We start from the raw sequence: 13,585 nt of genomic DNA, 5'->3' as shown, positions 1-13,585 counted from the left end.
AATTTTTCAGCTCCTTTTAGCCCTGAAATTTCGTAGTGCAGAAAAAGCATAACTCAAGAAAAACGCTCTTTTTTTTTGTAATCCAGAGATCGTCAACTTTACACTTCAGAAGAGAGAAGGCCTGTGTTGGCGATCAGGACACTACTGTTAATGAGGCCAGGAAAACCACCAATCCAAGAATGTGCCCCCATCTCCAGCTCAGAAGTGGAAAAGGTTTGTTTGCATTAGTTGTGCCTTCGTTATTTTCCTATGTAAATATAAAATGGTGCATGATCACATTATGCTTGAGGATAGACTGGCAGATAGCAGTTAAGGATTTTCAGGAAAAACATATTTAATTCAAAGCCCCTAGCTTTGGGAAACCTGGGTGGCTCAGTCAGTTAAGTGTCCAACTCTTGGTTTCAGCTCAGGATCTCACAGTTTATGGGTTCAAGCCATCAGGCTCTGCGCTGACAGCAAGGGGCCTGCTTGGAGTTCTCTCTTGCTCTCTCTCTGCCCCTCCCCCACTTGCTTTCTCTCTCTCTCTCTCTCAAAATAAATAAACATTAAAAAAATTTAAGGGCGCCTGGGTAGCTCAGTCGGTTAAGCGTCCAACTTCGGCTCAGGTCACGATCTCGTGGTTTGTGAGTTTGAGCCCCGTGTTGGGCTCTGTGCTGACAGCTCAGAGCCTGGAGCCTGCTTTGGATTCTGTGTCTTGCTCTCTCTCTGTCCCTCCCCTGCTCACGCTCTGTCTCTGTCTCAAAAATAAATAAAACATTAAAAAAAATTTTTAATACAAAAAATTTTTTAATTTAAAAAAATCAACAAAAGTTTAAAAAAATAAAAAAAGACTCTTAGTTTCTTTTGTGGGTTTGAATTGTATGCAACCAGCAATTTGCAAAGAAACATAAGTATAGGGGTTATTTACCACTGTGGTGTTAACAAGACTTTGTATTATCAAACATTTTCCTTCTTTCATGCAGTATATTGGATAAATAAGGTGCCTAACATATTTTCTTTCTGGCAAAGCTGTGCTGAAAGTTACCATTTCATCATTCTTTCATAACTTAAAATGAATAGAATAATTAAATAAAAATGAATGAAGAAGTTAATATTTGTGCAGGTGACAGTTCTTTGTCTGAAGCTATGTATGCAACCACACAAATCATGAGGATGCATTTGTTCACTGCTTCGTATCACTGCCTGGCACACAGTGTGTATACAACAAACACTTGTGGAATGAATGAGTGTCCAAAATCACACTTAGAAGTATGTATTTAATGCTTGAAATGCTTGAAAAAGTGCTCTCCATACGTTGGAAACTATTTACTGAGACAGGCGTTACTGGGTCTCCTAAGATTACTAAAACCAGTTTTACCAAGAACATCAAATCTAGAAAATGTCAGAAGACTGCAAACAAAATTGGAAACAGAGCACCAAAGTGTGATTATTCAGGTACTCTATTAACCAGAACAAAACAAAACAAACAAAAAACTATAAATCTGGGAAAGCCAATCAAATAAATCAACTTCTTAGGACAATTAATGATAACTCAATCTAGTTCGGATGGCTGGTGGGTTTCATTGGAAAGTTAAGCCATGTTAACATAAGAAGTCAACCAAATACTGTCTAGTCTATGTGCAATTCTGTAGAGAAATCCCAGTAGTTGGAACTCAGTTTCACAGAGGACCATTAAAGATCCATCCTCCAGGAGCTTGTAAAGCACCTCTCTTGACCTAATTCTCTCTAATCTGGGTCTCAGCTCTCATTTGTTCATATATCTTTCCTCACCAAATCCCTTTCTGAAGGACTCAATCCTTACTAACTTATACGGGATACAAATAAAAGTGCAATTTTAAAACCTAAAGGGCCTACCTATATACTCTCTCTTTTTGGAAAACTGAGGAAATGGATGCCCAGAGAGATGGGGAGATAAACCCCCAACCATCCAGGTCAGTGGATTACCAGCTACAAGTTTTTTCACTACCTCTCTATTGAAAAAAGTTCCATTTCACCTCAAAAAGTTTCTGTCTTCCCCTTCATAGGGAAATTGTGTAAGTCTACTTACTTTTGTTCGTTTAATGCCACCCTCCCACTTTATTGTTCCATCTGCCTCCTGAACGGAGATCAGGAGTATCCACGTTTCAACAGCATCTTCCTAAATCCTCATGATCTGCAATCTTTTCAGCTGTGTCCGTCGACCTGATCCTGAGCTGTCTTTGACATCTCTGGCTTTCTAGGGTTTTGCTGCCTTTTTACTTAGAATATTAGAATGTTGGGCTAACATTAGCTTTCCCCGAGCTGAGTTTTGTAAAACAGCAAGCAGCTTGAGGAGATAATTTGTACAGAGAACAAAGAATGAAGGGTTTGGTGATGCTGTGATTAAATAACCTGGGAAATGCAGCATATTAATTCTTCTCTCAGAGATTCACAAGGCACAACACTTGTTAAGACCCTGACAAGTCTCGGAAGTGAGAGAATTTAATTCCGCTTACTCTTTAACCGCCTCACATCTATTAACATCCCTTAAAACTGGTTTGGGACCACCTTACCTAGTCCAGTCCTATTTTATAAATCAAAACTTAAACTGAATTCGAATGATTTACAATCTCCTTCTATTTGGAGGCCAGAGCCAGGGCTCCAATCCAGATCCGAGTCCCAGGCAGGGACTACTTTCTAAGTATTATTTCTCCTCTACTGGCTCCAATTCTGTCTGGTCTTCAGCATAACTAGTACCCAACCATTTGCCCTGGGATAGACCATAAATGTCACGCAGTGTTCCTATGCTTGATCTTACTTCAGCTTGATCCTGCATCTAACCAGACCAGAGGACTGTGCTGGGTCCTCAGTTAACCGACTTCTACGTAACACTAAACCCTGTAGAACTTAAGTCTTAAACTCATGTCTTCAGGGGCCAGAACAGCTAATGCAAATGAATAAAGTAGGTTGTACTCTGTCAGGGGAGTGGTAGGCTTGTGGCAAACTGAAGAAATGAGGCCCCAAATAAGGAAGAAGCTGTGCTGCCCCTAGGTGATTGTGGGATATGGAAAGTCTGGCCTAGTGTTGCCAGATGATGTGACGTTTCAAGGGAAGTAGGAAGCCCAAATAGTTGTGTGAAAGATCTTGAATTTTAGGTGTTGGCAATGAATCTAAAAATACTTATATATATATATATATATATATATATATATATATATATATATATGATATAAATATATATAAAATATATAATGTGGACCAAAGATAACATATCTGCAGATCAGTCTGTGACTCTCAAGCTGCTGGACTAAAAGTCAGAACACGTTTTTTTCCACACAAATAAGATGCCTAATTGACAGTGTTCTACCCCCACACCTGGATAGTGATAACTAAAACTGAGACATAAAATTAGAAATATTTGATTTTGGGATTTTGTTTCTTTTGCATTTTAAATTGCAATGATGCATAGAAGCAGTTTAGAGAACAATGATAATGGACGCGGGAATTATGGACAATCTGAGAGCAATGATAATGGATATGGCAATTATGGAGAATCTGAATGGGATTTATGGGCTCTCTAAGGACTGCAGAGGCTGATGCACTTGTTTCTTTTTAAAATTTCTTTTCCCTTCAAAGCAAAAAATAAATAAGTAAAATTTATTTTCCCTTCAAAGCATAAAGATTTCCTTATCCTTGATTTGAGTATAGTTTCCTTGTCAGAAGTAATTAAGGTATCACTGCTTGGGGATTACAAAAGAAATAGGGGATAAAGATTCATTTTTCTGAGATAATAAACTGGGTTTAAGTTAGAAGACAAAAGGAAAATATGTTAAAGAGACCATAAAATAATATGATGTAGTGTAAGAATGAAAGAAAGTCCAAGCTGCCTAAGTACTGTCTCCTTCACTACCATCACCTCCAAGGATGCTGGGAGGTGGGCTATTTGTAACTGGGTGTTATAATGATAGGTGCCCGGTACTATGCTAAGGGTCACCGGTCCTTCTCCTTGAGGCTGACAGATGTGTTAAATGCTCGGAGGTACTCTGGATGTGCAGTGCCCTACAACACAAGCAGGGGTGGAGGTTGGCAATCCTCACAAACTGAAAACCAAAGCAATTTCTAGAGCAAGTAAATGACTTCATCCTTGCAAAGAAGCAGGAAGTTCATATGTATGATCCAACGTGGCTACCACTGACCAACGTATTTCTTTAAAACTGCTTCCAGAGACTTTCGCTCACTCCTTTATAGACTCTTAATAAACACAAGTCTTCTTTCCCTGAGGCTGAGTTAAAATACATTTATGTACTGTACTGAAAAAAAGATCCACGTGTAAGTAGATCTGCGCAGTTCAAACCTGGGTTGCTCAATGATCCACCGGACAACTGTCCGTGCTGGTAAGGGCACAGCACAACTGGCATTCTCTCGCACTGCTATTAATCACGTACAGGAAAATAACTTGGAAATGGGAAATAAGGGCTGGAAAATATTTACACCCTTTGATACGGTAGTTCTAACTGGGGGCAATCACTCAAGGAAAAACCCTAAAAACAAAAAGATTATGTATTCAAATATGTTCACAGTAACATTATTTATAATAGCAAGTAACTAAATAGTCTAAATATCTGGCAACAGGGGAACAGTTAGGTTAAAACTGGCACCTGCTCTTTGATACATCCATTCCAAAGGGAAGGGAATATTATGCAGCGATAATGCGACAAACCCTTCTGGTACATGATAAGTAAAATAAGCTGTGCATAAAACTGTATATACAGTGTGATAGCATCCAACAAAAGTAAGCCAACATATACACAAAAGGAGAGACTGAAAGGAAATATAACAAAAAGCGAGTGGTGGCTGTGTTAAGATGAGACTGTAGTCAAGTTTTTCTATGTTCTGCGTTTTCCATAGCATAATTCTACACCTCTTATGGTATATAAAAAATAATTCAGTCCTGTAATTTGTTCAAGGAATTATGCTTCTATGGGAAAAATTTTTTAAAGCAGCTGTAACAGCTAGGGATTATACAGCTTAAAGAACATTCCCCATCTCCTGATATCCACCTACTGTACAAACATACCTTTTGTCTACTCCTATTACTACATACTACTTCCCTGGACACACTTTTGCAGGTACAACCTATCTCGCCCATATACTATATATACCGTCCTCAAAGTTACAGAAGGCCAACCTGTAGGGTTCCATCTGCTATTGGAATTTCTCCCTCTTTCTCTCACAATCAAACTCCTGTTCATCCTACAGTATCCGTCTCAAATGCCGTCTCCTCTATGGCACCCTGCCCTACTCACTCCTCAGACACTCTTCCCTTTAAGCTCTCCAGTTCTTAGTTCAAGCTTCTACTTTTGATACCTGTGGAAATGGATAGTGATAATATAACATCTAACTCCTTCCCTTTTGTTCCCCTAGGACTGGTATACTGTCTGGTACAACACTAGTGCTCAATATAATTGTGAACAGATTAACATAGTGTAGATTATATTTCTCTTCATTGTTGCTTTTAAGTTCATGCTTTTTTTTTTAATTTTTTTTTTTTTTTTTTTTTTTTTTACCGTTTATTTATTTTTGAGACAGAGAGAGAGCATGAACAGGGGAGGGGCAGAGAGAGAGGCAGACACAGAATCCAAAGCAGGCTCCAGTCTCTGAGCCGTCAGCACAGAGCCCGACATGGGGCTCGAACTCACAAATGGTAAGATCATGACCTGAGCCGAAGTCGAATGCTTAACCGACTGAGCCACCCAGGCGCCCCAAGTTCATGCTTTCTGAAAAGAGCAGGCAGCTTACCTGCCCCCTATCATTTTTCTACTTGGGCTCTTCATGGAGAGGAACAGGAATCTGGGAGAAAAGCAAGCACATTTGGGTGCTGATCCTACTGACGATGCCTTATTTGAGAAGTGGGGTATGTGGGGAAAACCTCCTGTCAGGACATCTTTACCACACCTCTTTACAGTAAAAGCTATCCTGGATTTGCTCAACAAATATGTGAGTGTTTACTTCGTGCCAGGTACTTTTATAAGTTGTGTGCATGGTGATGAAACCCACAGACATGCTCCCTCCCCTCACAGAGCTTCCAGCTGTCCAGGAAGACACAATTACTTAGGAGTAATTAAACAGGGTGCTTGGGTGGCTCAGTTGGTTAAGCATCTGCCTTCAGCTCAGGTCAAGATCTCATGGTTTGTGAGTTTGAGACTCATACCGAGCTCCATGCTGGCAGTGAGAAGCTTGCTTAGGATTCTTGCTCTCTCCTCTCTCTCTGACCCTCTTCTGCTCATGTTCTCTCTCTCTCTCTCTCTCTCTCTCTCAAAATAAATAAACTTAAAAAATTTTTAAAAAGGAAGTAATTAAACAGACAATTCCCATCCATCGACAGATGAATGGATGTGGTACATATACATACAATGGATTATTACTCAGCAATCAAAAAGAATGAAATCTTGGAGCACCTGGGTGGCTCAGTACGTTGAGTGTCTGACTTCAGCTCAGGTCATGATCTCATGGTTTGTGGGTTTCAGCTCCAGCATCAGCCTCCATGCTGACAGCTCAGAGCCTGGAGCCTGCTTCGGATTCTGTGTCTCCTTCTCTCTCTGCCCCTCTCCCACTTGTGCTCTGTCTCTCAAAAACAAATACACGTAAAAAAGTTTTTTAGGGGGCGCCTGGGTAGCTCAGTCGGTTAAGCGTCCAACTTCAGCTCAGGTCATGACCTCACGGTTCAGGAGTTCGAGCCCTGCATCAGGCTCTGTGCTGACAGCTCGGAGCCTGGAGCCTGCTTCGGATTCTGTGTCTCCTTCTCTCTCTGCCCCTCCCCAACTTGTGCTCTGTCTCTCTATGTCTCTCAAAAAAATAAATGTAAAAAAAGAATGAAATAAAAAAAAAAGAATGAAATCTTGCTATTTGCAACTATGTGGATGGAACTGGAGGGTATTATGCTAAGTGAAATTAGTCAGAGAAAGACAAATATCATGACTTCACTCATATGAGGACTTTAAGATACAAAACAGATGAACATAAGGGAAGGGAAGCAAAAATAATATAAAAACAGGGAGGGGGACAAAACAGAAGAGACTCATAAATATGGAGAACAAACTGAAGGTTATGGGAGGGGTTGTGGGAGGGGGGGATGGGCTAAATGGGTAAGGGGCACTAAGGAATCTACTCCTGAAATCATTGTTGCACTATATGCTAATTTGGATGTAAATTTTTAAAAATAAATAAATACATAAATAAATAAAAGACAATTCCCAATAGCATATGTTCTACAGAGGGAAAGAACAGGGTGGAGCAGGACAGGGAAATAGGGAAGAGACACCAACTAGACTGGGTGGTTCAAGCAAGAGGTCCCTAAGCGTAGACCCACCCCCTTTGATGTGCGTGCAAGAAGCTTTTGTCTCAAGTAAGGCACCATAGCTGTCAACAACTGCAGTGTTTTAAACAAAGAATGACTTTTCTGAAGCAGTGCACTGGGGACACAACAAGGAAGACTGACTTAAAGAAGTTTTTCTTTAAGATGGAAAAACAAAAAACTACTAAATCCACATAACAGTAACAAACAATTTTTCAATCAAATTATATATTTGGCTGCCCAAATTTAAAAGCTATTCTACAGGTTTGTCACAGAGAATATTTTTAGTAAGTAGTTTAAAGCTTTTCTCACTAAGCCATACTTATTCTTGAAAACTCACACTTGGGCGCCTGGGTGGCTCAGTCGGTTAAGCGGCCGACTTCAGCTCAGGTCACGATCTCGCGGTCCGTGAGTTTGAGCCCCGCGTCGGGCTCTGGGCTGATGGCTCAGAGCCTGGAGCCTGCTTCCGATTCTGTGTCTCCCTCTCTCTCTGCCCCTCCCCCATTCATGCTCTGTCTCTCTCTGTCTCAAAAATAAATAAAAAACGTTAAAAAAAAATTTAAAAAATTTAAAAAAAAAGAAAACTCACACTTTTGTTATATGTTTTCATAATTCTATTAGCTGACCTGGAGTTAGCATAATTAAAACAGTGGAATATATCTTAACACAAGATTGGGCCTAGTTCTACATAAATTACATAAATATTAAATTAAATTAAATTAAATAGTTCTACATAAATTATAGAAGTTACATAAATATCTCCTTCAAACTTCTTACATATACCTTACAGAGACTCCATAGAAGGAATGCCCTGTAGGTGCCATGCTATCTCACCTCAGAACTGTGCACCGGCTCTTTCCCTGCAATGCCCTTACTTCCCCCTGTCTGGTGTTGTTCTTCATATGCTTGCTTTCAGACTCAAAAGTGGGTGGCAGGGGGAATGGCATAAAGACATTTAACCACTGACAACACCCAAATGAAAGTCCAACTTTTGAAGCAGTTAACGTTCTAGGATTTGCCCCCAAATATGCTTTTATGGAATAGGGAAATCTTGTTGTTTTTAGAGTAACTGAAAATCACAGCCACTCAGCTTCCTTCTGTAGACATGAGCAATAACAATGTTTCTGTTTTCATCCAAAATGTGTTCATTTAATTTGGAGAATTATGCCAATTTGGATTTGCTAGGTGAGGAAATGGAACTATCAAGTTATTGGTTTGGATCAGTAAGAGCTTCTAAGGTAAGCTAGCTAGCAGTAAGAGCTGCTAACTAAGGCTCAAATACAGCATATGGTGTGTCCTATAAAATACTGGCCCACTGTTCTTGACAAAAGTATAGTATGTGCATTTACATGGTATACTGTGAACCACAGAATTAATAGGCTTCAATCTACAAGGAGAAAGTTGAATATTCATCTGATGTGAACCTCATTGTGAAGCAGATAGAAAAACCTACTTTGTTCACTCATATGAGGACTTTAAGACACAGAACAGATGAACACAAGGAAGGGAAGCAAAAATATAAAAACAGGGAGGGGGAAAAAACATAAGAGACTCTTAAATATGGAGAACAAACAGAGGGTTACTGGAGGGGTTGTGGGAGGCGGGATGGGCTAAATGGGTAAGGGGCATTAAGGAATCTACTCCTGAAATCATTGTTGCACTACATGCTAACTAACTTGGGCGTAAATTAAAAATATATATAAAATAATAAAAATTAAAAAAAAAAAAAAAGAAAAAGCTACTTAGCCTATAAAAGTCCAAATTTTAAGATATGTTTCCACATAGATAAATTAACCAACATAAATTTAAAATTAGTTATTTGGGGAAATTAACCATTTTACCTTTTCCCCCCTTTTAAAGTATTTTTTATTTTTTTAATTTTTTTTTCAACGTTTATTTATTTTTTGGGGGACAGAGAGAGACAGAGCATGAACAGGGGAGAGGCAGAGAGAGAGGGAGACACAGAATCGGAAACAGGCTCCAGGCTCTGAGCCATCAGCCCAGAGCCTGACGCGGGGCTCGAACTCACGGACGCGAGATCGTGACCTGGCTGAAGTCGGACGCTCAACCGACTGCGCCACCCAGGCGCCCCTAAAGTATTTTTTAATACAGGGCGCCTGGATGGCTCAGTCGGTTAAGCATCCAACTTTGGCTCAGGTCATGATCTCACAGTTCACAAGTTCAAGCTTTGCGTCAGGCTCTGTACTGACAGCTCAGAGCCTAGAGCCTGCTTAGGGTTCTGAGCCTCCCTCTCTCTCTCTGCCCCTCCCCTACTCACTGTCTCTCTCAAAAAAATAAACATTAAAAAATTAAAATTTTTTTAAATACACATTTTAAAATGTACTAAATGGGGCACCTGCACGCAGTCAGTTGGGTGTCTGACTTTGGCTCAGGTCATGATCATGCGGTTCGTGAGTCTGAGCCCTGTGTCAGGCTCTGTGCTGACAGCTCAGGGACTGGAGACTGCTTCTGACTCTGTCTCTCTCTCTCTCTGCCCCTCCCCTGCTGGTGCTCAGTCTCTGTCTCTCAAAAATAAATAAGCATTAATTAAAAAAAAAAAAGAAAATTAGTTTAAAAATAAAAAAATAAAATATACTATATATAAATATGTATACATGTACAAATATATAGTATATTTTATTACATTTAAATGTGTATATATAATATACAAATATATAATGTTATATAATATAATGTAATAAATATATATTATATATATTTGTATATAATATATAAATATATGTGTTTATATATAATATACTATATATATAATAAAATATACTATATATAGGTATATGTGTATATATACACACATATACATATATATACATATATATGTATATAGAGAGAGAGATTTAGTACCTCAGTAATATCCATTAGTAACCTCCATCTCAGGTTTTAATCACAAGCTGTAAAATTTATTTTGGCTACTTCCTGTCAGAAATGATAGCTCAATACGATGAGCATCACCAATCAAAACATTAGTTTTGGCAGACATCCTTGAAATCATTCTAAGAAACAGGCTACAGGTTGAGACCCTGAAATGTAAACTCCACAGTTGCTTGGGAGTAGATTTTGTGGCTGATACTTTGAAGAGTCCACCAGGATGCAGGGTTGATGAACTCCATTCCATCCTCACGTCCCTCCATCTCTTAGGGAAATTCAACACAGTTGACTACCCTTTCCTGGTACTGCTCTCTGCTGGTTTCTTTGACTCTACTTCCCCCCACCACCCCCCCACCCTCCGTATTTCTCTTTGTTCCCTGACTGCTCTGTCCCCTTTGTTGGTACCACATCTTCTCAGATCTAAAACTACTCTCTTCTCATCCAATGTCGTTTCCTTAGAGGATTCCATGTCTTCACGGGATTTCAATCACCTTTGACATGCCAAAAAATTTCTCAATATTCACATTTTCTTTTATATGATTACTTGCCACATATTTTTGGCATGTGATTGTAGCACTAGGAAGGCCAAGTGCTGTTTTTTTGTGAATTGCTATAAGTGCCCAATATATGGTTGTTAATGAATGATAGAAGCCATTGTGAATTTCTTCTGTTACGGTGGTCAGCTGAAGATACCTGCCTTTAATAACTTCAGAAGTCAAAGTCATCTTTTCCATAGGTATAGGCCAGATCTCTAGGCCCAACAGATGGCAATCATTTGAGCAAATCCAAAGCCCTCTGTTGAGAAAAATATCAGCCCTACTTGCAAGTACTTCACCATTTCACAGCGTGGCAAGATGGTCCACCATCGGGACAGAATTCAAATAAAGGACTTTAATTTATACAACAAAATGTCATGTCACTAACTGTACCTTAGGTACCTGAAGTCTAAGGAACTCTTTTCAGGTGACATCATATTCTAAAATGAATTGATACCTTGACAAACTCCAGTGGAGATCTTTGCTATAAGACAGTGGAGGCCTAAGAGACATTCAATTTCTTTGGCTTTTAGAGCACTAACTCTAAAGCCAGAGTCCCTGAATTAGAGGTTTGGCTCTGGGTGTATGACTTGGGCAAGATATTTAACCCCTCTGTGCCTCAGTTGCTTCATTTACAATATAGGAATAATAGTACTTATCTTACAGGATTGTTATAAAGATTGAGTTATTATGTATGTAAAATGTAGGAGTTAGCTATGATGATGAGGATTCATAGATCTACTCAGGTAGAACACCAGCAAACTAAGGCCATGGACTCCAATACTTTAACCATAAGAAGAAGTTTTTAGTTCTAGCTTTATACCAAGCACTGTGCCAAGAATTTTATATATGTAGTCACATCTAGTCCATATCAAGCTTTGAGGGAAGCACTATCATTATCCCAGTTTTATAGATAAGAAAACTGAGTTCAAGTAACTTGCCCAACTCGTTTCAAAACTAGTTAGTGCTAATGCCAGGATTTAAATCCAATAGCCAAAGCCAACAGAAGTTCAAGTTAAAAAGAGCTATTCTGCTGTATAGAGCCAGTCTGCTAGTAAGAACAGCAACAGATTGACAAGAATAACGGTAAAAACAAAAGAATACAAAACAGCATGTTACTGCTGGAGTATACTGTAGACAACTGTCAAAATCAGATCTGGACTACATAGATTTCTTATGTCAGGTACTGTTGCAAGTCCTTTACATATTAACTTATGTGTGATAATGATGACAAACAATAAAACTTTATACATATAACCTCAGGCAATCTTCATAACATCATTATGGGTTAAGTATCATGACCATTTACATGATCAAGAAACAAACTCCTAGGTTAAATATGTTAAATAGGTCACACAGCCAGTAGAGCTCAGAGTCTGGATTTGAACACAGATCTCCCTGATTCTCAAATCACTTAAACACTTAAGCACTATGAAAAATTTCCCCCAAATTTGGTAAACACACCATCAGTATCATGAAGTTTTTTGTAAAGAAGGAAGGATCTATAGTTAAGTTTGGGACTCACTATATATTTTCTCATTAAGATTCAAAACACATGCTAGTATGGCAGGGATTCTGAAATGTCTTACAATTAAAAAAGAAATCCAAGTTAACTCTATTTAACTCATCATTCCCCAGTTTATTTAACCATGGAACTTCTTCAGGTTAAATCCTCCAGGACTAAATTTTATTCATTCATTCATTCTTTCTTTATCTATGATGTTATTCGTAAGCAATCTCTATACCCAACATTGGGCTTGAACTCACAACCTTGAGGTCAAGAGTCACATGCTCCTCTGACTGAGCCAGCCAGGCATCCCCAGGACTAAAATTGTAAATGCATAATACATAAAATCCTCCAGGACTAAAATTTGTAAATACATGATACATCCCTGTGTGATGCTTTCGTAATGTGTATCATACAACTAATACAAAACATTTCAGAGTGCAGGGGATTGAAGGGGAGAAGACTGAACAATCATAATAGGAAGCTGTGGAATATAGTTGAAAGGGCTAAGAAGCCTCCTCAGACCTGTTCACAGCCAGCCTCCCCCATCAGTTATTTAACTTTGCTATTGGTTGTATTTATAACTCAGTAAATACATCCATTATTTTTTTTAATATTTATTTGTTTGTTTGTTTGTTTGTTAGAGGAGGGACTGAGAGAAAGGGAGAGAGAGAATCCCAAGCAAGCTCAGCACTCTCAGCACAGAACGTGACATGGGGCTCAAACCCATGAACTATGAGATCATGACTTGAGCCAAAATTAAGAGTTGGACGCTCAACCGACTGAGCCATCCAGGTGCCCCAAAAAGATCCATTATTATACACATATCTGACAGTAATCTTTTCTATTAAAAGCAGATCATTTTCTACAAGCAGAATTGATTTGCCTTACTAAGAAAGTCAAGGAAGCAGGGATTATTGCTACCGTGGACTTGCTCCTCACTAACAGGGAAGAACAATGCCATGAAATGAAAGGAACTGTAACCCTGGGACAGAGTGAGGCATCGGAACTGAGGCATAAACTAGGAATAAACTCAGTGAGGCATTAGAACTGAGGCATAAACTAGGAATAATGAGATAAACATCCTGCATTTTAGAAAAGCAGACTTCAGAACAAAGCAAAGGTAATTTGAGTCCCAGGGCAGGGATGATATTATGGGACAGGCAGTGCAGAAGATGGTCAGTGAAATCAATTTTTCATGAAATATTTATCAATTATCCATTCAAGAGGAAAACGGAAAGGTAGAACGATATCAAATGAATGTGGGAATCCACCAGCGATCTTTTAAGGAGACGGCCTAAAGTGTTGTTAGAAACAAGCAGATAAATTCATTACAAATTCAAA

General features: G+C 39.0%; 2 protein-coding genes across 3 annotated transcripts in view; one reads left to right on the top strand and one right to left on the bottom strand.

The window, feature by feature from the left end:
* ECT2 (epithelial cell transforming 2) overlaps nt 1-13,585 on the top strand; it is a 113,320-nt gene that overhangs the window by 1,416 nt on the left and 98,319 nt on the right. For both annotated transcript variants that reach the window (XM_045502953.1, XM_045502954.1), the window contains exons 2-3: nt 87-213; nt 8,473-8,550. The gene's annotated coding sequence lies outside the window, so the exon portion shown is untranslated. The remainder of the gene's footprint in view (nt 1-86; nt 214-8,472; nt 8,551-13,585) is intronic.
* Nucleotides 1-13,585, bottom strand: part of NCEH1 (neutral cholesterol ester hydrolase 1) — a 60,775-nt gene that overhangs the window by 37,425 nt on the left and 9,765 nt on the right. The gene's annotated exons all lie outside the window — the stretch shown is intronic.

The sequence above is a fragment of the Leopardus geoffroyi genome, chromosome C2 (assembly GCF_018350155.1).
Source record: "Leopardus geoffroyi isolate Oge1 chromosome C2, O.geoffroyi_Oge1_pat1.0, whole genome shotgun sequence".
Lineage (NCBI taxonomy): Eukaryota > Metazoa > Chordata > Mammalia > Carnivora > Felidae > Leopardus > Leopardus geoffroyi.
Note: the sequence above shows the minus strand (reverse complement) of the source record. Positions and strands in the feature narration are given on the sequence as shown.